This window comes from Tursiops truncatus, chromosome 4 (assembly GCF_011762595.2).
Source record: "Tursiops truncatus isolate mTurTru1 chromosome 4, mTurTru1.mat.Y, whole genome shotgun sequence".
Classification (NCBI taxonomy): Eukaryota; Metazoa; Chordata; class Mammalia; order Artiodactyla; family Delphinidae; genus Tursiops; species Tursiops truncatus.
The window spans coordinates 9047703-9073381 of NC_047037.1; the positions used below are offsets into that span (position 1 = coordinate 9047703).

At 34.5% G+C, this 25679-nt stretch overlaps 1 protein-coding gene across 7 annotated transcripts in view; it reads left to right on the forward strand.

The window, feature by feature from the left end:
• TBC1D5 (TBC1 domain family member 5) overlaps positions 1-25679 on the forward strand; it is a 540886-nt gene that overhangs the window by 38230 nt on the left and 476977 nt on the right. For 5 of the 7 annotated variants that reach the window (XM_019934420.3, XM_073803672.1, XM_073803670.1 and 2 more), the window contains exon 2: positions 16094-16154. The gene's annotated coding sequence lies outside the window, so the exon portion shown is untranslated. Of the gene's footprint in view, positions 1-10296; positions 10326-16093; positions 16155-25679 lie in introns of all 7 variants that reach the window. The other 2 variants (XM_073803671.1, XM_073803668.1) reach the window with 1 other exon arrangement.

The following is a 25679-nucleotide window of genomic DNA, read 5'->3' on the forward strand; positions in this document are numbered from 1 at the left end:
GCGGCTTGCAGGATATTACGTCCCTGACCAGGGATGTCCAATTTATTTTTTCTTTTGTTACTTGTGATTTTGGTGTCATAGCTATGTACTCTATACTTTAAGGGGCAGGCAGAGAAAAATGAGTGAGTAGGGAAACTAAGACGTCAGAAAAGAACCAGGAGAGGATTTTCTCAGATAAATTGAGAGAGAGGTTTAAGTCAAGGGTAGCTAATGACACCATATACTGCAAAGGGAGTTTAATGAAGAACGAGAGCTATAGGAGAAGAATAAAAGGTACTATGTCAACAATGGCTTTTGGCACTGGAAATGGAGGGTGGGGTATATAGTCATTGATAAGCTGGTATCTGCTATCAGAATGACCATTGGGTACTTTATTTACATGTTTCACTTTTGAATGCTGATGACAGGAGTCAGTGAGTTGTGGTGTAGAGTGATGGTGAGGTTTCTCATAGTTGCTCTCTGTTATACTCGTCACTGTTTTCCCTTGGTGGTGGTTGTAGATGTTTTCTGTGATACCTGCTCAGCGTAGGCCCACCTTGTCTGAGAAGTGATAACTCCATTTCAGGAGTGGGCCTCTGCAGTTGTGTTTGTAAGTGGGACCCTCACATTCCCAGTACATTGCTGTTGGGCCCATGGGTGGACCTCTGTGCTAAACTGAGCTAAGCAGTTTTTCAACAATTTGGAATTGTTGGAAGGCAAAGATGCTGGTTGGATTCTGCTGGGCTTTTCTTCTAGAAAGATGTGTAAAACTGGGGCTGGGGCAGCCATGGTTTTAGCGCATGGTCATAGAGAACCTGCAAGAGGGGACTGGCGTGTGGAGAGCAAAATGAAGGCCACTGCCAGGGACAGACTGACTCACTTTGAGAGACAGCGTGATTGCAGGGAGATAGAATAGCTTCAGTTCTTAGCAGTTTTGTACTTCCTGATTTCCAGCCCCCACTTATAGTTCCTGTTCATCAGTTCTGTGAGATACCTTTATTTCTTTTTAATGTGAGTTTTCATATGGGGCTAAGTACCTTTGTATAGGTTTCTCTTGTTGGCACCCAGAGAACCTTGTCTAAGACAGTGGCACACTGATATGAGAATGTCTACTGAGAAAAGAGAAGGGAGGAAGGAGACAGTTTCCTATGAGATGCTTATATAATTTTAACCTGTGATGCTGGGCAGTGACAGAATAGTGATGATTATTTTAATGTGGATTTGAGTACTTACCTGTGATTCAGATTTAATTAAGCATGCATTTTACATTGTTTATGTTCTTTGGTACTGGCTTTTTTTTTTCCTTTGGCCATGCCGCATGGCTTGTGGGGTCTTAGCTCCTTGACCAGGGATCGAACCTGCACCCTCGGCTGTGAAGGTGCAGAGTCCTAACCACTGAACTGCCAGGAAATTCCCAGTTCTGGCTTTCTAATTTAAATAACTTGTCTTTGCAAATAATGAAGTAAAAATAATGTAGCATTATCTGTGAAACTGAACATGCAAGTAACCTGTGACACAGTTCTCCTTCTGGTTATGTTAGAAAACCTCTTGGATGTGTGCACCAGGAGACGTGTTCAAAATTGTTTTGTAGAAGCATCATTTGTAACAGCAAAAACGTGGAAATACTCAGATGTACATTGGTGGTAGAAAGGATGAATAAGTTGTAGCATATTCATACATTGAAGCGTTATATAGTATTGCAAATGAGTGACTTACAGCCACATGCTTGTCTTAGAAACAATATTTAATGTTTCTTCATAGAAAAATACACATAGTATGATACTGTTTTTAATGAGAGACTTAAAAACAAATTAAAAACTAGACAACATATTGTTTAATTATGCATAAATAATAGGATAAAAATATTAAGAAAGAGTAAGTGTATGATTAAAGAAAAATGTAGGATAGTGATTTCCTATGTAGGACGTGGGGCGGAAGATTGGAATAGGGGAGGAACACACCAGGAGCTTAAAGAAATTGGTAATATTTTACTTCTTAGGTTCAGAGATGAATTTATTATAACCATTTTGTTATTGTGCTTTATAATATGTATTACGTGTATTCTTTTACACATACAAATACTTCATAATACAAAGTTAAGACCTTTTATAAATTTGGTATAAAAATACTTGCATTTTTACTTAAAAATAAAACCCACAGGACAAAACTCAGCATTTCTAAAACTGAAATAATCATGTCTTTTAAAAAACATTGTTCTCTCCAGACTTCTCTCTTTATTTGCCTCATGCTACCTTCTCAGACCCAAAATCTTAGGGTTCCTTTTGACTACTTTATCCTCAGATTAATTTAATAATGTTAAGTACTAGTGATATAGTAATAAACAAGGCTTATAATAAGTATTTTCTGAACAAATAAATGAGTGAAGCAGTCTTTCTCTTTTTGTCTCTTGTAACATCGTCATTCAACAAGTTCTGTCTATTCTTAACAATTATATCTAGGTTAATCTGTGTTTTCTGTTTATAGGGTCTCCAGCTGGGTTTCAGGCCCTTACATGCCTGCACGGTCTCCCACCTGACTTTCCTGTCTGTATTCTTCCTTCTACTTATCGTTCTTATCTATCGTTTATCGTTCTTAAGTGATACAGGATTAATCTTCCTAAAACATTGATTTGATCATTTTTACGCAGTTCCTTGGAAACTTTAATGATAAAGTGTTGAGGTACATATTCTTTAGCTTGGGCACCAGGCTTCTACAGTTTGGTTTTAACCAAGGCCCATTCTCACTATTCCTTTTATGGGGGAACAGATACCTCTCTTACTGGCTGCTAAGCCTTGGGGCGTGGGGATGAGGGGTGGCGAGGTAGCCTGTCTGGATGTTCTTATTCTTCATGCTGTTGTAGCCTTCAGATTCCCTCTAGCTTCAAATATCAAATAACTGTATTTGGACCACTCTCAGAGAAACACTTGTATTTTGCAGCAATTGTACTAGATTCTTCTTTTTAAAAGTTCAGTTAAGATTATTTTGTTTTCTGTCTTTTTGTTTTCTGTCTTTCTGGTATTATTCTTAAGTTTTGGTCTACTTTCTGGTTTTCTAGTCTGGTTTTGCTTGGAATCATTATCATTTTAGCGTGCAGCTGTCTTAGACAAGGTTCTCTGGATGCCGATAATAGAAATCTATACGAGATTGCTTAGCTCCAAGGAGAATTTTTATTAAAAAGCAACAAAGGTGGATTAAAGACTTGAATGTAAGACCTGAAGAAAACATAGGTGGTAAACTCCTTAACATCAGTATTGGCAATGATTTTTTTGGATTTCACACCAAAAGCAAAGGCAACAAAAGCAAAAATAAACAAGTGGGACTACATCAAACTAGAACGCTTCTGTATAGTGAAGGAAGCCATCAACAAAATGAAAGGGCAACCTACCGAAAGGGAAGAGATATTTCCAAATGATAATTCTGATAAGGGAGTATTATCTAGAATACGTAAAGTATTCCTACAACAACAGCAACAAACAACCCGATTAAAAAATTGGCAGAGGATCTGAATAGCCATTTTCCTAAAGAAGACATACAGTTGGCCAATAGGTACATGAAAAGATATTCAATATCATTAATAATCAGGGACATGCAAACCAAAACTACAATGAAATATCACATGAACTGAAATAAGTCAGATAGAGAAAGACAAATACTGTATGATCTCACTTACATGTGGACTCGTAAGACAGTCTTATAGATACAGAGAACATACTGGTTTTTGCCAGAGGTGAGGGTGGGCAAAACGGGTGAAGGGAGTCAAAAGGGACAAACGTCTAGTTATAAAGTAAACAAGTCGTGGGGATGTGAATTACAGCATGGCAACTGTAGTTAATAATACCGTATTGCATATTTGAAAGTTGATAAGAGAGTAAATCTTAAAAGTTGTCAACACAAGAAAAAAAATTCTGTAACTTTACAGGGATGATGTTAACTAGACTTGTGTTGATCGTTTCATGGTATATACAAATTTTGAGTCATAATGTTGTACACTTGAAACTAATATATGTCAGTTATATCTCAGTTAAAAAAAAAAGACAACAAAGGTATCTCATAGAACTGATGAGCAGGAACTACAGTTGATCTTTTCAGGGCGCTGGAAATCAGGAACTACAAAATCCAGTCTAATTTCTGTGGATTTGGTATGGGATGGGGAGGCTAGAATGTATAGTCCACCATCTTGCTTCATTCTGATTTCAGTTTAAGAATCAATTTGCTCAATAGATTCTTTTACAGATAGGGAGTTTGGTAATAGATATTTTTCCATCATTACTGTCCAAAGTATATCTCTAGCCTAGGTTTATATTTAGAGACCAGCAATTTAGAAGTGCAAGAGTTATGAACCTTCTATAAGTGATGACATCAATTAAAATACTTCAAGTGAGTTATTTAAAGCTCTTGGTATGATCTTGAAAGTTTGAAGAAATGTGAACCAAGCATCATAATTTTGAAGTAAACTTGGCCTTTTATGGAGAGAAGTGTAACTATTTTTATGTATTCATTGTTTATTTAGTTTATTTGTATAGTTATGGAGAAGATGTATTGACTACTATTAAGCACTGTTTGTGCTTAATTCACAAAATTATCATCATGATAAAGAACTCCCAACAACTGTTTATTTTGTTTTACCTGACTTTTGTGTATTAAAATATATAGAAATAATTGGGCCTTGAGCAGGAACATGAAATATTTCTCCTATTTAGACATTTCGTTGCTTTTTTTTTTAATTGTTGTAGAAGTATTTGATTATAGTAGTTTAATCTTTTCAGTCACTATCCAAGAAATTGAATTTAGGTGTCTGAGAGATTTTAGGAACTTTACCCATAAAATGTACTTTACAATCTTAACTGAATTCCCTGGCAGTCCAGTGGTTAGGACTCCGTGCTTCCACTGAAGGGGGCATGGATTTGATCCCTGGTCCAGGAACTAAGATCCTGCGTGCCTCGGCACAGCCAAAAAAAAAAAGATAAAAAAAATCTTAACTAACATTTTCTGAGTAAGTTATACTTAACTATAAAAATTTGAATAAATATTATTGAAGAGAGAAAATGGATATAATGTCATAGCCAGTATCTTCTTTTCAGAACACAAGGATCAATTTGCATATGTGATAAAATATATTGGCAGTAAAACGAAGTGGAGATAGTGCGTGGCCTGTAATTTTTTTTGTAAAATGTTATAAAAGTAAGTGTCTCAAATACAGTGTAATTATAAGTTATAATAACTATTCATGATATCTTTGAATTTAAATTATGTCAAATTAAATAACTTAGATTGAAACTGCATTTATAATTATATAGAAGTTCATAATTTTTAGACAAAAAGCATTTACCAAAAATTATTCCAAAGTTTAGAAAACTGAGTAATTTAAATTTAAAAACTTAAAATAACCCTTAGTTAATGATTTTTATTTACCTTTGTTAAAGAAGACTTAGATGCAAAACTAATAATCTCTATCTCTTTAAATGTAAATGTCAATCCAATGAAAAGGTGACTGAAAATTAATGACTTTATTTAAAAAAGTGAAGTTCTTAAAATTTTAGATTAGATCTAATTTTTTTGTTAAAGGATTTTATACAAATTATAAGAGTAGCTTAATTATAAAAATCATAAAGATAATTTTAATTCAGAATATTTAATTTAAGATAATTTAAGCTCAGATGTATAATTATGAAGTTATGACTCCTAACTATATAGAATTTGAAATAAGTCATATAATCTTTCTAGATATTTTTCATAATTAGGTGAAAACAAGGCATGAACTATCTCCATTTGATTTTCTTGCTAATACTTGCAATTTATTTCTAGAGTTATTCCTTAATTGCTGAAAAAGAGTTGGTCTGTCACATGGTTACCCATTATTTTTCTACAGTATAATATGTAATAAATTTTAAGGATGCATATTCAAGAAATAAATGTTGGTTAAAAAGTTTTTTTTATTATGTAGGTTTCAGGTGTACAGCATTGTAATTCAACATCTGTATACACCACAAAGTGGTCACTACTGCAAGTCTGGTTTACCATCCATCACCATCTCTTCATTTGTTTTGCTCACCCCCATCCGCCTTCTGGTAACCACTCATCTTTGTATCTATGAGTTTGTTGTTTTATTTTGTTTGTTAACTTTTTTTTTAAAGATTCCACATACAAGTAAAATCATATGGTATTTGTCATTTTCCCTCTGACTTATTTCACTTAGCACAATACTCTTAAGGTCCATCCATGTTGTCTCAAATGGCAGGATTTCATTCTTTTTTATGGCTGAGTAGTATTCCCGTGTGTTTGTGAATGTGTGTGTGTGTGTGTGTGTGTGTGTGTGTGACATCTTCTTTATGCATTCATCTTTAGATGGACATTTAGGTTGTTTGTTGTAAAAAATGCTGCAGTGAACATAGGGTTGCACATATCTTTCTGAATTAGTGTTTTCTTGTTCTTCAGATAAATACCCAGAAAAGGAATAGCTGGCTCATATGGTAGTTCTATTCTTAATTTTTTGAGGAAACTACATACTGTTTTCCATAGTGGCTGCACCAATTTATAGTCCCACAAACAGTGTATGAGGGTTTCCTTTTCTCCATATCCTCTCCAACATTTATTTATTTATTTTTTTGTGGTACACGGGCCTCTCACTGTTGTGGCCTCTCCCGCTGCAGAGCACAGGCTCTGGATGCGCAGGCCCAGCGGCCATGGCTCATGGGCCCAGCCGCTCCGCGGCATGCGGGATCCTCCTGGACCGGGGCATGAACCCACGTCCCCTGCATTGGCAGGTGGACTCCCAACTACTGTGCCACCAGGGAAGCCCTATTATTTTTTTGATAATAGCCATTGTAACGGTGTGAGGTGATAGCTCATTGAGCTTTTGGTTTACGTTTCTCTAATAATCAGTGATGTTGAACCTTTTCACACACCTGTTGGCCATCTATATGTCTTCTTTAGAAAAATGTCTATTCAGATCCTTTGCCCGTTTGTTAATTGGTTTTTTTTTTTTTTCTGTTTTTGCTTTTTGTTTTTTTGACCTTGCCACACAGCATGTGGCATCTTAATCTCCCGACCAAGGATAAAACCTGTGCCCCCTGCAGTGGAAACTCAGAATCTTAACCACTGGACGGCCAGGGAATTCCCCAGGTTGTTTGTTTTTGTTGTATGAGTTCTTTATATATTTTACATATTGTCCCTTTATCAGAAATATGATTTGGAAATTGCTCCTCCCATTCGATAGGTTGCCTTTTCGTTTTTATGATGGTTTGCTTCACTGTGCAGAAGCTTTTTAGTTTGATATAATCCAAAAAGCTTTAAAAGGGCAGCTCACTTTTAGTGTATGTGTGTTTGTGTGTGTGTGTGTGTGTGTGTGTGTGTGTGTGTGTGTAAAGGTAGAGTTGATTCTTTGGTGGATTCAGTGTTTATGGAAAATAGTAGCTGATTAAACCTAGAAACTTATTAGAATTAGCTTTCCTTCAGATATAAAATATGCGCTCCTCTAACAAAGGTATGAGGTTCTGGTTTGAGCAGAAGCGTAAGGTCCTTTGTCCCCTTTGTAGTGCTGGATATGCGAAGAAGTAGTATAAACATGGTGCGTTCTTTTCAAGTTGAATTTTAGTGGGATATTGTGTAATGGGAAAGAATTAACACAATTATTTAAAAATAATACTCAGTGCCAAAGAAAATTAATGGTTATTGTTAACAATTTTGGGTTCCATTCCCAGACCTCCATTGGGAGGTCATTTCTATTAGGGTACTTATTAGGGGGATTTCAGTGGGAAAATTTGTGATTCTGTGACTTTGGATGTTAATCTCTAGGTATCAGTTATTTCAGTCATTAGCGTTTCCTTGCAGTAAGCTCAAGTCCTCTTTTGACAGATATAGAAGTAAATTGCTAGCCTTTATTTCCTCCCAATTTTAGCTATTTGCAAATGTTTATGATAATGAATTTTGGCTTGTGACTTGTTTTTATGGATCATATAAAAAATCTTTGTAGTTTGCCTTTACTTAAAAATATATTCTTAAAGAAAGTGCATTAATTTTTAGTGTTATCTTACTTGAAAATTTGCTTACTTACTCACTTTCATGTTTTAAGTAGAGATCAGGAAGTACCAGTGAAAAGCGTGCAATTATGGGAACATTTTCTATACACGGATGTGTGTATGTATGTAGGTATGTTTTTAAAACCTGCTTTTTTTCTCTGCACAAAGAAGACTTGAAGCAGCTAAGGAGAATACAAACAAATGTGGTTATGAATAACTTTAAATAAAAACTCAAAAGTCACTGTGGGATATTTAATTTTTCTTCTTCTTTATATTGGAATGGATTGGTGGTTGGTTAAACTTGGTGTGAGCTGTCAAAATTTTAAATTATAAGGCTAAATATTCTCATAGCCTGATGTTTGTGTCTGGCTGAAATAATGCATTAACAAAAATAAACTTCACTGTAAATCTCCAGCTTAAATCCATTTTTATTGTAAATAACCAAGTTAGAATATTTTGTGTCTTTTATCTGCTCACGCATTAACTTTGAATCAATATAGCTGTGGAATAGTTTGGGGAAGAATTTCTTTTTTTTTTTTTTCTAAAGGATGATCCAGAGATATATTCTTTCAAATTTAAGGTCAGCAGACATAGTGAATGAGGATGGGCAGAAGGACGTTTGTTTTTAAAATTTATTTATTTACTTATATTTTTGGCTGTGTTGGGTCTTCGTTGCTGCGCTTGGCTTTCTCTAGTTGGGGCAAATGGGGGCCGCTCTGTTGCGGTGCGTGGGCTTCTCATTACCGGTGGCTTCCCTTGTTGCGGAGCACGAGCTCTAGGCGTGCGGGCTTCAGTAGTTGTGGTGTGCGGGCTCAGCAGTTGTGGTTCACGGGCTCTAGAGCGCAGGCTCAGTAGTTGTGGTGCACGGGCTTAGTTGCTCCGCGGCGTGTGGGATCTTCCCGGACCAGGGCTCGAACCGGTGTCCCCTGCGTTCGCAGGCGGATTCTTAACCACTGCGTCACCAGGGAAGCCCCAGGGGAAGAATTTCTTATTTGGACCTTGCCCCTGAGATTTTCTAAATGCCTTGAACTTTTGATTCTTCATGGTTAAGTATGGATGACAATTTTTGCCTTGCTCAGCCTTTACCTTACTTTTACCTGATCCAGTTTTAATCACTCAGCCCAGTTTTTTTCTATTTAAATTCTTTTCCCATAGCCCATAGAGGTAGCACCATATGAATCTTACTCAGATCCAATAAGCGGTTAAATATCTTGCTAAATTGTTTGAATTTGGTGGCACTGAATCAAATAGGTTAATACATCATTTCATTTAATTTGCTATGTATGCCTAATGAGTGTCCTTTCAGTTTCATGTGATGGAGACTGATGGTAAGAGGCAGCCGTTGATTGGATTTTGGATATCTTTTTATATTGTTGCATTCAATTTACATATTTTTTCTTGCATATTTTTGATGCTGTTCACCATGTTCTTTCACTTTCTAAGCTTTTAGCCATTATTATATCTGTTCTATAAAACCCATAAGGGTATTGTGATGCTTCAAATAGATGTGTGTCAAATATTTGAAAAGTGACCAAACGTTTATACAGCTGTTAGTTATGATTCTTTCTCAGGAGGCGTGATGCCATAATTCCTGTTTTGCCAAGTAGGTGTGAATTTATATTCGATTCCTGCTGGATGTCTGAGCAGGGTCTTTTAAATGAACTGCATTTAGAAATAAAAGAATCTGTCGTGATTAGGGGATTTAATAGGTAAAGTATGCTGAAGTATTATGTAGCTCACTTCCCATTGAAAGGAACAGTTAATGGAATTGGAATCCTGTTCATTTCAATACAATTGAAAATATATTCAGTCTCTGCTAATAAAAGTTTGGGATTTTTTTTTCATACAGTTACACATTAAAAATAACTAATAAACTAGATACAGTTTGGGCAGTATGGACAGAGTGTTTCCACTGAGAGGAAATCACTAGCTCTTGAAACTTGGTGTCTAACTTTCTTTACTAAGTCCACTTGTCTCTATTTTTGTTTATTTAGAGTACATCTAGAGCTTGAGTTCTTAGATTTTTAAAAAAATGATGGAAAATGCTGGTTTGGAATTGTGTTGCAGTGATTGTGGTGGGTGTAGCCTCTACACTGATAAGGAGTCATCCAGGTGTTTACCTGTATCTTTACTTTGTTTCTTTTTCTTGCATCTTGGATTGTCCATTTGCATCTTCATTTAGTATGGAAAATTTTCAGCCATCATCTATTTGAACATCATCTATACTCTATTTGAACATCATCTATTCTCTCTTTTGTCTTTTGTATTCTTTTCTAATTTCGATCTGTTTGTGTTTTAGATTGTTGCTGCTCAAAGTGTGGTCCTCAGGTCAGTACTGGTCTGCAAACTGTTATTGGTCTGTAATGAACCAAGACAAATTCAAAGTAAACATATAGAAGCTTTTAACAGCAACTTGATATTATCATGACATCTAAGCACATGATTTTTCAAAAAGAAATTCACGTTTACTGTATTTTATAGAAGTTTTTGTCTGCAGTAGATCGGCCATTTAAAAAATGGTCCTTCATCACCGATAGTTTCAAAAGTATATATTTTGTTAGACCTTCTTACTCTATTCTTTGTATCTCTTAACTGCTCTTACATATTTTATTTTCTTTCTTTGTCTTTCTGAACTGCATTTTAGATAGGTTTTAAAAGTCTTTCCATTTACTAATTCTCTGTACTGACTCTACTGTTTAAACTTTTACACTGAATTAAAAATTTTACCTATGTTTTTTATTTCTTGAGGTTTTATTTAATTCACACACATATTTTAAGCATTTCTATTACTTGAAACATCCTTATTGTATAATCTTTCCAGTAATTGAAATATGTGTACTCTAATTCTAACATCTCTTGTTTATGTTGGCCCTCATTCATTGTGTCTGTTCTGTGATTTTTTTTTTTTTTTAATTGAGTAGAGTTTTTTGGAAAGTTGTTGGATTCTTTGAGGCCTGGATTGAAGTTATTTTCTTTCACTGAGAATTTACCTGTGCTTCCTCCAGGTGACTAGGGATACTGACAGTTTAAGAGCACTTTAAATAGATCTCCACATGAGATTTGTTGGCTTATGCAAGTAGTGTGAATTTAGTCTGAGAACCTTTGTGAAGTTTCCCCTTTGTAATTACAGTGTCAAGAGAATTGATAAAACATTCTTGAAATGACAAAATTATAGAGATGGCACATAGATTAGTGGTTGCCAGGGGTTAGGGATGGTGCTTTTGATAGACTTTTTAGGGTCCATCTCCTGAGCCTCGTGTAGACATTAAGATGTAAGATCAGTTTCAACAGTTTTAGGTACATACTCTCAGAATGAAAGCTGGTTTCCTAGGTTTGCTTATTCTACTTTCATTGTGTTTATAGCTTATGTGGATAGGGTACTTTCTTGCTAGCTAAGCAATTCATTAAAACAGATTTTCCCACTAACGTTAAAAAGTTGTATCTAGTAGTATCAAGGTATCTAGTCTGCCATACTGCTGGAAATCAGTGACCCATCTGTCTACAGTTTAGTCTTATGAAGTATGTTGCTATTTTTGCCTGTGCTCTCTTGTATTTTTGTTAAACTATTTTATCTCTTTGGTCCATCAGACTTCTTGTACAGACCCATTACAATCTATACCCAGTTATGTTTTCTCCTTGGTTTCCCACTGTTCCTTCACTGGTGATATTATGGTTTATTAAAGACATCGTGTGTTGTAGCTGCCATTCTTTCACTCGTGTCATTCTATCCTGTTTAAATACTATCTCTCCTTTTGACTCCAGCCGCTGCTTCTAGCACTGTTGACATTTTGGGCTGGATAATTCATTTTTGTGGGGGGCTGTCTTGTGCATTGTAGGATGTTAGCAGCTTCCCTGGCCTCTACTCACCAGGTACAAATAGTACCTCCCATTTTCTAACAGTTAAAAGTGTTTCCAGATGTTGCCAAATGTCCTTTGGGGGCACCATCTCCCGCGGTTGAGAACCACCGTTCTAGCTCTATATGAACTTGGCCTCAGTTGAAGAGCCTTCTTTGATGATTCCTGCCTGTGGCTTTTACCTCCTGGATTTTCTGTAGTACATATTGTCTGGATTGTACACTTGTCCCTATTACATTTGGTTGTGAACTTCTTTCTCTCTCTTCCTCCCCGCCCTCTGTGTGTGTGTGTGTTTGTGTATTTGTGTCTGTGTCTTTCTTGTTTCCCTCAAGTTCTAGAGGGTGGGGACTATGTATTTTACGTTTTTATTTGTTTGCAATTTTGGTCAACCCCATATACTTGTTAGTAGTTTTAAATATATCAATCTCTTGCTTTTTACTTATTTTTTCATTTTTTTATGTGGTAGTAATGGGGGTTTAGGAAATTGAATCATTCTAGAAAATGTGGAGAACTTTGAGGCATTCTAAATTGAGACTTTACTAATGGTAATGTTGAGACTTGCAGATAATAGAATTAATACCAATGTAACAATAGTGTGTATACTCAGTAATAACTCTGGAAAATTCAAGACAATGCAAGATAGTCACAAAGATATAAGAAACATGTAATTTCTGTTAGATAGATCCATTATATAAGTAACCAGAAAAATGTGCAGTAGAGTAGCATTAAGAAAAATAGACTCAGAAATATAGAAAATGGAAGGATTTGTAGAAGCATGAAGTACGAATGATTAGTTCTACAGAATGAGATGAGCAAAGTAATCAATATGTCAGGGTAAATTGTTAGGAATGATGGATGTAGCATCTGGTTAGGAGTGAGTTGTGTAAAGCTGATAAATGTGATATATGAATGTTAGTAAGTTGAAAACAAGTTGGGCATAGAGAGGTTAGCTTCTTACTGTTAACTCAGGAGGAACATGTATATTTTGCCCCAGTTGGGAAAGATACAGCGCAGCTATAGATCCCCCCCGGCTTTTTTAAATTATCACCAAGTTCCAAGTAACAAAATAAATTAAAGCTTGAATCTAATTACCTTTATAAAGTGCTTTTCCTCATCTAGGCCAAAATCTTCATGAAAAAAATCAAAAGCATAATATGTTTTCATTGTAGAAGAATTAGAAAGCAAAGAAAGTTGCTTCCCAAAGCCTAAACCACTATTATCATTTAATTCTGTTCTCTTGATTTTTATATGGTCTCAGTTTCTCTCTAGATATAGATATAAAATGTGCCTGTATATAGATATCAGTGTATACTGTGTGTATATGTGTATGTTTGTAAGTATGTATATTTATTTAAAATAGGGATTATTTTATATGAAGCGTGTTATAGCCTATTCTTTTTCATATAATATTATGAACATTCTTCCATATCTGTAAAAATTTTTTGAAGTGTTATTTAGTGTCTGCATAGCATTCTGTTCTGAGATTATCCCCAAATTTATTTAACCATACACCTGTGGTTAAACATTTAGATTTTCTTCCGTAAATATATATACACACACATATACACATATGTATATGTGTGTATATATGTACACAACATACATATACACATAGTTTTTTTTTTCCAGGTCTTTTTTTAAAAATTTTTTTATTGGAGTATAATTGCTTTACAATGTTGTGTTAGTTTCTGCTGTGCAATGAAGTGAATCAGCTATATGTATAGATATACATATTCCCTCCCTCTTTGACCTCCCTCCCACCCCCACCCCCACCCCACCCCTCTAGGTCATCACAGAGCACCGAGCTGAGCTTCCTGTGCTTTATAGCACATTCCCACTAGCTGTCTGTTTTACACATGGTAGTGTATATATGTCAATCCTAATCTCCCAGTGAACCACTCTAATGAAAATTTTGAGTACATCTCCCATTTTCTTTGAAGAGTTGTTACCTCCACCATAGTCTGCCTCTCATAATTCGCTCCACAAAATCGTTCTCCCTGTCTTCCTTAATAAAAAGAATCCCAATTTTATATGTGGGCAGTATTACCAAATTTGGAGACTGTGTTTCCTATCCCCTCAAGTGGTTAGGTGTGGCCAAAGGACTAGGTTATGGTTGCGAAGCTGTAAGCTGAAATATGAGCATTAGAAGAGAGTGAGATGGGCCTTTCTTCCCCTTCCTTCGTGCTGCTCCCCATAGCCTTCTTGGAGTGTGAGGTGACTTTTAATAGAACAGTATATGGTAGAGCAAAAAGATGGAAAGAACTTGGATTCCTAATATTTGGAGCGGCCACATCAGCCTTTGATTGTCCACTTCTAGACATTTACATGGGAGAAATTCTCTCCCTTTGTTTTTTTCCTCTCTTAAGTCATTGTATTATAATTATTAAAAAATTTTTTTGTCTTGGGAAGGATATGACCTAACCCTAGCTGATAAAGGATGCCATTGTTTGATGCTCTGTGCAGTAATGTGATGGGTCCAATATAAGGAAACATGCATTGTGTCATGGTAGATTCTAGATCCATGTTGAAAACCAAAATCTACTTTGAGACTGGAGAGAGATTAATTGGCATTGAAAGGGAAATATTTGATATGTATTTTCTGGAGTTCTTTGATAATTATATTGCTGAATTTTGTTCTCAAATGATTTTAATAATTACCACAAATATTTCAGAAAATGTATGACAGCTTTTAGGCAAAAGAAATCACTAAGTATTGAAGATTATTAATTGTAGTGTATCAAAATAATCTCTTAAAGCCCTATGAATTTGTAATATTTATTAGATATCTTGGCTAGTCATTTAGACAGAGTTAGTTCATAAATGTGACTTTTAATGCTCTCATTAACTTTATTGGAAGAATTTTGACAAATGAAATTTAAAAAAATTTTAATTTATAACTTTAGACGTATTTTGGGGGTATTGATTCTAAGACAGTTACTCATAACTTTGGTGAAAGAAGTGAAGGATACACATTTAAAAAGTTACTAGACTATTTTTTGAGAAGTTTTAGGTTTATAGAAAAATTGAGCAGAAAGTACAAAGAGTTCCCATATACCCGTTCTCCACAGTATACACATTTTTATCCAGGATGTTCCACACACATAAAAAAAGACTTTATATCCCTGAACCAAATGTGTCTTATTTTATAACAGGAAAACTGCACAGCCCTGAAAGACCTTTTACGCTAACCCAGAGTTTCCCACCCTCAGCACTATTAACACTTTAGGGCAGATAATTATTTGTTGTGGGAGACTATCCTGTGCATTGTAGGACGTTTAGCAGCATCCCTGATCTCTACCCACTAGATGCCAGTAATACTCTCTGGTTGTGACAACCAAAAATGTTTCCAGACATTGCCAAATGTCCCTTGGGAGGCAAATCACCCCCAGTTGAAAACCATTGCTCTGACCAATTTTCGAAGCTTTAGGATTTGCTGTATTTTTAAGGTGGGCTCAAATTGAAGGAGCCTGTAGTTCAGTGGCCCTTCACGTGAAGTGGTGTAGAAAAAGTTAGAATCTTCCTGCCCCTTGGGGACCGCAGGCAGCATACAGACAGACTCTTGCTGAGCCTCATTTTCCTTGATTGTGAAATAGGTAAAATATTGCCTAAGTTGTTTGAGAATTCATTGAGCTAGATTATCAAAATATTTTAATTTTAGTTTCTTTCTCTTCAGATGTTGTGCTATACTGTTTGGATTTATTCCCTTGAAAGTGTCAAACACTCATTACAAAGTTCTTATTTCTGCGGGAAAGGCTATCACAGTTTAGGATCTGCTCTTTATGGACTTCAAGAGTACTATACTGTGGGTGGATAAAAACCTGAAATAAATGTTAAGTGAAGACTGACTTATGAGGTCAGTTGTGTTTTGTCTCTTTGTGGTGCTCCCATTAGGTTGTCGCAGCATTCACATTGTAACAGTTAAGTGATCTCCTGTGTTCTTTCAGGGACTGTGAGCTTCTCCAGTTGTTGATAGCATTAGATGTCAGCCAGTCGCTTTGACCTTCAGAAGTTTTTGTCTTCACATCTGAAATCCCTCCAATTGTAACAGCTCCATTAGAGGAAGCCATGCCTCTATCAGCTTGTGCTTAGTCCACTTAAGACTTCTAAAAACTTGACAAAGTTCACAACTAATAACCTCCACTTCCCATTGCTACTTTGTAGAGTTATAAAGCATTGTTCACCAGTGAATGAAATGCTGTCTATAATAATTAAGCTTATTCTAACTGTTCTATCCCTTGCAGAAAATTTCCAGACTTGGTGAAGATAGGAAAGCTATCAGAAAGACTATAGCACTATTGTACTGTAAGTATTGCTTTGAAAAAGAACTGTAAATTAAGAATATTTTAAGTATCCAGTTGTTTGGGGGAAAATATGTTAGGCAGAGTTATTATATGTAAAATATAGAAGAGGATATATTATAATCATGTTAATAATTTATAAGAACTAATCCTACGCAGTCTTTTAAAAATTGAAAATGTGTTCTTATGTACTGAGATGAGGATTTTACAAATAGCATTGAAAAATATTTCTAATTCTAACAAGGATTGATCTAGTTTATGTACATTTGCTTATTTAAAACTATCAGAATCCAAAGAATCATTGTAGTTTTGTAGGTTTGTGATTTGTTTGGGTGACTTATTGTTTAGGTTATTTTGCAGAATTATTTATTTGCTGATTTATTTATGTATTTCATTATTTATTTATTTGATTATTTAGTAAATTATTTATCTGATGAATTATTAATACATCTTCATGACATGCTTTAAATTATTTATAACTTAATTTTGAGTTTATTGCTTTTAGTTGCTGCATTGTTACTGACTAGTTTTGATTTTTTTCTTTGTGGTTCTTTAAAATTAAAGTATTAGCTCTAAGGCAAAAGTATATTCATTGCAATGCCCAGGGATTTTTTTAAAAAGTAATTTATGGTAGTGATAAAATTTCAGTTATGCTTTGTTCAGTTCTAAATTTACCTGTTTAGGGTTACCCATGATAGAATATTTGTTGTGTGCATACTTATTGTAGAGTCACTTACAAATTAATGATATAGCCTATAGCCTGTAAAGTGAGACAGAACATATAAACCTCAGTCCACATTATCCTTGGTAACTCTAAACGGCAGGTCGGTATTTCTTACTTGCTATAGAATAGATAATGGAGTCTTAGTTATTTTATTTTAGTGGCAAAGCTATTTTACTACTGGAATATTTTTAGGAAAGCTCAGAGAAATGAAGTCCAACTTAGATTTGGATTCCTGAGATATAAATTTGATGTAGCCCTTTGTTTTTTTTAAATACCTGTTGTATGTGTATTTGGAAAGCAACATGATGTTTATATAGATTTTTATATCAGTCTTAGTGACATACTTATTTTATACCATATCTCTTATGGAAAGTTTTATACCATTTTATTTTAATGAGCTAAAAATGTACAAGGTCTTTTATAAATGCCAGCTATAATTTCTCTGTCTTTACCTAATAATTCTCTTATGTGAAGTTTCTGTTTTTAACCAAATAAAGTATTTCTTCTTAGTTCTGACTGTTTTGTAAGGTAGCACAAGTTATTAGTGTTCTCTTTTTGAATGGGTTTAATGAATAAGTTAAAGTAATTGTTTGGGTTAAAGGGTATCATGTGTACAACATAGCCTTTCTCCTGTGTTTGCTTGCAGTGAATTACTGTGTACCTTACAGTTTTAACATTTCAGAGAGAAGCAGCGTTGTACATTTCAAGTTGAACTATATGCTGTTGAAATATAGGGAAAATGACCTCTGTAGACAGGTTTCACTATAGAATTTTTTTTTTTTTTTTTTGCGGTACGTGGGCCTCTCACTGTTGTGGCCTCTCCCGTTACGGAGCATAGGCTCTGGACACGCAGGCTCAGCGGCCATGGCTCACGGGCCCAGCCGCTCCACGGCACATGGGATCTTCCCGGACCGGGGCACGAACCCGCGTCCCCTGCATCGGCAGGCAGACTCTCAACCACTGCGCCACCAGGGAAGCCCTCACTATAGAATTTTAAACTGTGCATATGTAAACCCAAATTTCTTATTTTGAAATATTGACTATATTAACGTTTAATTGGGATATTGCTTTAGTATCTTCATATGCTTGCTTTAAAGGAAGCGGTTTCATTTGATTTATATACATGGATTTAAAAATGTGTTTATTGTACATATCTGTGACTCCTCTGTTCTCTAGATGAACAGCCACAGATATTGTTAGATATGGACTTTTATTTTAAATTGTGCTTCAGGATGCCACTGTGGACTTCTTTCAGAGAAAAAAGCTACCTTGTCCAATGTTGCATAAGACCTCCTAGACTAGTTGTGTAATATACCCAGCCCACACTATAACATGTAGCTGTGTCATCCAAGTGATCTTTAATTGGAAGATACAGATACACATATGTGCACACACACACATGCACACATATGTGAAATTGTCTCCTGAATAATTTCTTAGGACTTGTTTTTGAAAAGAGATGTTGATGGAGATTGTCATAATAGTAGCTAGCATTTACTGAGCACTTACTATGTGCAGGCACAGTGCTCACATCATCTTTTACATGGATTATTTGTTACTCTTTCCAGTGAGAGAAGTACAGTTATTATCTTCATTTTATGAATGAGGAAACAGAGACCTAGTAACTTGCTCTTTGCCACACAGCTGACAGTAAGTGACGGTGCTGGAACTGGGACTCATTTAGTGTGACTCCCGAAGGTCCTTCTTAGCCCATTACAATTCTGTAATGTAGCTTTATTGTTGTTTTAACGTAGTTTTATGTAGTTTTATTTGTTGTATTACATTACAAATCTGTAATGTAATTATGCTACATTACAATTCTGTAATGTAGTTTTTCACCTGAGTTGTTTTCATTTGTTTGTTTGTTTATGGAGACTGTAGTTATTTATATCTCTGATAGACTTAACTTGCTAAGTATATTCAGTTTGTGTTTCATTTGGTCATCTTTTTTAAACAGTAGGTAGTACTTGAGCTTCTTGAATTTGCTGATTTGATTCTTCTTATAATCCTGTATAGTGGATCCGAATTAAATACAGAAGAAGAATTTGTGCCTCAGGGAGATTGAACGTTTGCCTGGTGGAAGTCTAACGCTCAGATCACTTCTTTTGACTCTTAAGCCCAAGACCGTTTCCAGGGCTCTGTTAGGTCAAATCTTGGGTGATGTTGGTGTGAGTGCCATAAATAATTTCATCTGTATGAATGCCAGGACAATAGGCATAAACTAGTACCATCCTGGGCAAATTGGGACCTCTGGTCACCCTAGTAACATCTCAGATTCCTATTGAGTAGTCCCTAACAGTGTTTATAATGCATATTTAAGAGCAATCTTAATTCACATGCAATATTTTAAAAAATATTTTATGATAAAACAAACGTCTTTTATGGCCAGTATTTATGTGTTTTTGTTAGCCAACCTAGGCAGTTTGTGTTTATGACTTTTATGAAGTGTGACTCTGATGTTTTACAGCTTTTGGAACCTATTTTCAAGGTGAAAATAAAGAGGAGGTATTACTATTGGGAACAGAAAGATGAGTATGGCAAAGTTGGTCATAATATAGTATATAGTTGTAAAGTTTTTCTTCGTATCATACATTGCAGGATTTTTAATACTTGTTTTGCTTTGTAAATCTTCTGATAAATGGTATATTTGACATTGTACGGAAAACTAATTCTATTTGTTATACGTTCAGAATTTATAATTTTATGTTAGATGATCCAGTAGTGTTTTTTTTTCCTTAAAAAATCATGTTACATGTCATTTATATTGATAAGTTGGCAGTTTGCCAAAGCATTTTTGAAAACAACTCTTTTTCCTTGCTGAAATTCTGTGTGGGAAAATAGGAATCTGTAGAAGAGAGTTGCTTAAAGGTTTTTGGTTTTTGTATAGTTTTCTTTTTAATTCCTTCTTGACATGTATTTAGTAAAGTCACAATTAGGTATTAAATTTAAATTTCAAGTTGTTTTGCATTTAGAGAATAGATGACTTGTTAAGTTGAACTAGGTAACCACACTGGCATATTTGTATTTTAATGAACATTAAAAAGAAAAATTCTTATGCAGTAGTTCTTATTCATACGTATGTGTAATAGCAGCACTCTTTTTGTTCAGCAAGGCCTGTTAGGCCTTGTAACAAAGGTAAGAGCTTCCATATATTTTGCCTCGAGTTTGTCACAGTATATGAAGCACTTGGCGAGATACTACTATAATTGTAAGAGTAATAACATAGCTTATGTGTTGGCTCTGAGAGTACCTCCTTTATAATTATGACAAGTAAAAGTACAGCCAAAGGTCACGTTAAGCACAGAATTTCTTTCACACCTCATCCGTTATGTGGATAGTCTGTGAAGTAGTTTGCATCCTGCACTGATATTTTAAGACAGCAGCCTAAGGTTGTTCCCATGTAAGTGTTTGAAATATCTTTCCCTTACCTCCCGTGTGGTTGCAAAATTTGGCATGAATGTGTATTTGAATCCTGCACTAATTAAATAGAACCTTATTAAATTTAGAGTTTGCAGAGTAAAAAAGGGGACTCTTGTACTGCATGGATTTCCTAGGGCACTAGATAATACTGACACATAACAGTCTTTAATAATACTGAATCCTGTCCTGACTAAACGCAGTGTCTTAGTGTTGACCACCTTAGTATTGATGCTGCTCAATGAAACACTAAACCCAAACCACACAGCAACAACAAAAATAGAAAATAAAATCACACAAATGAAATTATAGAAGCATGCCATGCCTATACATGTACAATCTATTGATTAGATTCTATTTTTGACTTTAATTCAGCTAAGTAAAAGTTGGAGTATTGAAAAGGTCATATATAGGAAAGCTTTCTATTAAAAAACATATAAAGAGAATATACATCTGTTCTAGAGTGGCTAACAAATCTCTTTAAGTTAGCCTTAGTACACAATACCAAAAAATATAGGCTGAAGAAAGAATGTTTGGAAGAGGATAAAATTGCAAGTTATAATTTTTAGTATAATTGATAAAAATGTTTCTTTCTGTTTTTGAAACACATTTTTTCATATAGTTCCGTACCATAGCATGCTTCTTTCTATAAGACTTCTAGAGTATGATTTCCAAACAAGGGTGGTAAAGCCCTATGAGGGGAATTTGGGAAATTAAGGAGTACTTTAGCTGGTCACAATAATTATAAGGAATGTTTCTGGCATTTGATGGGTGGGATCAGGGATGCTAGATGTCCTGCAATGCATGGGACAGTCTCAGACTACAGAAAACTGTCCTGAGAACCACATAACTTTTGAATGTCTGCTTGCTTAAACTCTCTTCAAAGATAATACTTCAGTATGTAATATTACTGACAGTTGTTTGTAAGATGTTACATGAGCAATCTGATACTTTAGGGGAAGTTTGTGTTGAGGGGAATCTTAAGTAGAATAAAGAAATTCTCTCAAAATTGTATGTACTTCACACATTCTTCCACTTCCTGATTTATAGCATTTCTAACTAGGTATTTCGGTTAAAAGTTTTCAGTTCAGCAATGCAGTTTACTGGAAGCTCTGTTACACTGGTTGCAAATATGTAACAGGATATTTAAGACTCTTTTAATAACAAACTAAATTTTAAATTAATGGATCTAAATTAAATTATTGAATTTTATTAGTTAATAAGGATTGTTTAGATATTTCATGATTGCCATCCTAAATGTTAAAATTTTGTTTTTAGAATGATAATAAATGCATTGTTAAAAATATATTTTAAAATGATTTATTTTTATGTTATATTTTTATGTTGTACCGCTATTACTCTGGTACCATCTCCAATAAGCAATCTATTATACAAACTCTCTGTAACTTCTTAAATTTCTTTACCCACTCCACTGGCAATATTTTGGGGGGATATAGTCTTTATTGTAGTATTTTAAACTACTAGAGACTTAATTCCTTGACAGTGTGGTAGGTTTTCTGGGATAGGTTGTAACCGCAGTGTAACAACCTTAGTATAGGTAATTATTTTGACACTACACCTAGAAATAAAACCCAGGTCAGTTGTACTAATAACCACATTTCATAATTTTCTCTGTTTCAACAGTATGTAATTTGTCTTGACCTTTTAATCTTTATTTCATTTAAGCTTATTTCTATCTTTCTCTTTCATATTCAATTTAATTTTTATCTGTAATCACTTATCTCAATACTAATTTTTATTCTAGAGTTCTCTTATACCTCTCCTGTTTCATTTTTTTGGTACTTACAGAGAATGACTTGTGATCTTTTTCCTCTTAGATCCAAGCTTATTTATTATATATAGATGCAAATATGTGACTGTTTTATTTGCTCTTCTTAAGTAGTTATGTCTAAGCATTTATGTAATGAAATAAATAATTATAAATTTTTAATTAATAACATGGTTTAGAATTAATTTTAATTTTGTTTTTTTTGTTTTGTTTTGTTTTTTTTTTTTGGCTTCACCAACACTGCATGTGGGATGTTAGTTCTCCAACCAGGGATTGAACCCGTGCCCCCTGCAGTGGAAGCGCGGAGTCTTAACCACTGGACCACCAGGGAAGTCCCTGATTTTTTTGTTTAAAGAGACATTCTATGTGTAGATTTTATTAACTCTGAATTTCATTTCAGAACAGTACAGGGAATGAAAGGGGCATTGGATCTGGTGGGATTGAGAACCACTGTTTTCAAAATGTGCACTTATTCCTTATAGCTCTTCTAACTCTTATGCTTAAAAGATGCTTGCAGATTAGATTGGAGCTTCTTATATGGATGAAAAAAATGTCAAAGCCAACAATTCACATAGGATTAAATATTTTAGCATAAACACTCTTCTAGTTAGGAATATATGGGCTTACTCTGATTTCTTTGATCTTTTTTTTGATTTCTTTGATATTTTATAAGTGAAAATTTGAAAAATAACTAATGCTAACCAACCATGTACACACTCATTTTGTTGTTGGCTTTTTAAGTGAAACCTAATTATAAAGTAATACAGTTAGACCCTATCTTGGATGAAAATGTGTGTGTGTGTGTGTGTGTGTGTGTGTGTGTGTGTGTGTGTATACATGCATTTTTGTATAATACGGTTTTGCTTATCTTCAAAGTGACACTGTTTATAGTGCATGTGAGCATAACTTGAGAGATGAATGTGCAATAGTTCGGCAGTCATTTGATCCTGGTGTAATGTAGAGACTGTCATCTGAAGACTAAGAGCCGTTGTCATGGGGGTTCCCTCTAATTTCAGTGGCATCTTTGCTCAAGGAATACTTGCTCCTTTTTTTTTTTTAGTTGAAGTGTAGTAGGTGTATAATATAAGAATACTTGCTTCTAATTGCTTCCTCTGGTATTATTTCCTATTTGTTTAACTGCTACTGCCATTTTCATTCAGAGTTATGCTGTGGTGTTCTCATGTGTTCTAGAAGAAAGTCAAAGATTTGATATCCTTGGAGGTTGGATCGCTTTTCTCTTTTCCTTATATGTGAATCCCAACTCATTGTCTTTTTTTCTGGTTTAACTTCCTCATTATATGAAAAAGATCTTAGGGAGGGTTGAAGTGTCTTTATTTTACTGTCAGACATGATTAGTGGTTTGGTTGGGTATAGAATTTTACGTTGCAGCATAATTTTCTTTTAGAATTTCGAAGACTTTGTTTCACAGCATTCAGTTTTGCTACTGAGAGGTTCCTTGCCTTTTTTTCCCCTTCTACATTGTTTTCTGCTGTGCATGACTTGTTTTTATAATTATGGAAACTTTTAGAATCTTTGTCTCTGAATTTTTATGATGATGTGCCTTGGAGTGGATTTTGTTCATTGTTTATACTGGATTTTCTGGGGACTCCTTCATTCTGGAAGCAAGTCCTTCAGTTTGGGGAAGTTATTTTCTTCCACCTGTTTGTTTGTTAGCTAAGTCTGTTTTTCCATTTCTCGTAGTTTCCATTTTTCTACACCAGGATGTGTGAAGTTGAATGTTCCTGGACTGTGGGCAAAATGATTCGCCTTTTCCTCAGTGTCTTTTATAAGTTCTTTTATGAGTTACTTCCTTTGATAAGTCATTTATTTTCCAAAAATCTGAGGTCTCTTTGGGGTTTGAGGAAGGAGAAAATAAACCCATGTGGTTAATCTTTGTTCAGTCGATCTTTGTATGTGCTGTTCACTCCGTACCTCTTTTCCTGGCTTACTCAACTTGCAGGATGTAGCTCTTGAGAGCTTTCCCTGATTCCTCAGTGATATCTCCTCACCTTCCACAAACCTTTGTAGAACACATATTATACCATGTTTTAATAATTAGTTCATTGCTTATCTTTGTAAGAAAAACACGAATTGTCTTATTTTTACCAGTGCCTATGTGCAAAGCATAATGTTTCTTGAATGAAAACATAAAATACAGAAATGAGGTTGATAATAGGTAGCAACAGTACAGTTTTATCAGAAGAATTGTAATTATTTCTTATTTAATCCTATTCAGTGAATGTTTGATAGATTAAAAAATAAAACTTAATGGAGATTTACTTTTTTTAAATAAAATATTAGTATTGTTAGTATCCTGCGGTAATCAAAAAATGTCTTTATATTGAAGCTAAATTACAGAGTAGTCATGAGAGCTTCAATTTCTTTATTCATTTAATTAGAAATTAATCTACAGGATACGAAAAAATAGATGACTAGTGGATAGTTTTATGTATTAAGGAGAGTACAACAAAATCATAGAAAAGAAGCAAGAATGGAGAAAAAAGTTTTGTCATCTTTGGTTAGCAAAGCAGTCCAGTAATTCCAAATTGAAAAATTCTAAGAAAATAAGATATACTTGTTTTGTGAAAGCCTGCCATATCCACAGACAAAAGGAAAACATCTGAATTAACGCAAGATTTCATTAAAAGACCTCTGTCACTGTCTTGAGTTCACTTTCCACCATCAGAATTACCTATTGTCTCTTTCTGGGAAGTTTTCCTTTGATCGTAATATTGTTTTGTTTTATTAATTTCAACTTTAATGGTAGGGAATAAAATTGTTTTAATCTAAACTGTTTGACTCATGAGTCATGTTTTCATATAAGTTAAAAGAAATCAATCAGCAAATATGTACTGAGTACATACAAGGCCCTGGTTGGTATGAAGGGGAAGTCGAAGAGGTATCACTTTGGAGTGAAGATGTATGCATGTAAGGAGTGGCAAGTACAAAGTTCAGTAGGATGAGAACTGTCTCAACATTGTATATGATTAACTGTCAATGAATGGCCCAGATGGGATTTATAATAATAATTTAGCTATTATTAGCTAACATTTAGTAGAATGTTCACATCCTCTTAAGTCATATCTTAGTCATGATGATATAAAGCAGTAGGATCAGTAACTTGATGAAGTTACTTAACAGTGTCCTACATTTTATTTTTAATATTTCTCAGTCATTTTAGCCCGTACACCCCATATAGCTTTAGGGCCTAATCATTTTCATCCTTGAGTTCACTTGCTAATTTGAAATGTCTTTAAAATTACATAGAATTACTTATGGAATATTGTGTTTCTCACCTATTAACTTTTATACATACTATCATAATGTTTTCATAGTAATCATTTAAGTTTCAAAAATTAGGAATTTTGCACCAAAAAAGGTAGGTGGTAAATTTTGCTGTACAATATTGTTTTGTTCCGTAAAGCATGGTTTGAATTCTTTGTTTTATGCCCATGTATTTTCATTTAAATTCAACATTCATATTTTTAAGGAGTAGTTTCAGGATAAAGTTAGATATACTATATATTTTTTATTCAAATGAACTTATTTTCCTGTCTTGACACCTTGTAATTCATTTGGAGTTTTGTTAAAATATTTTT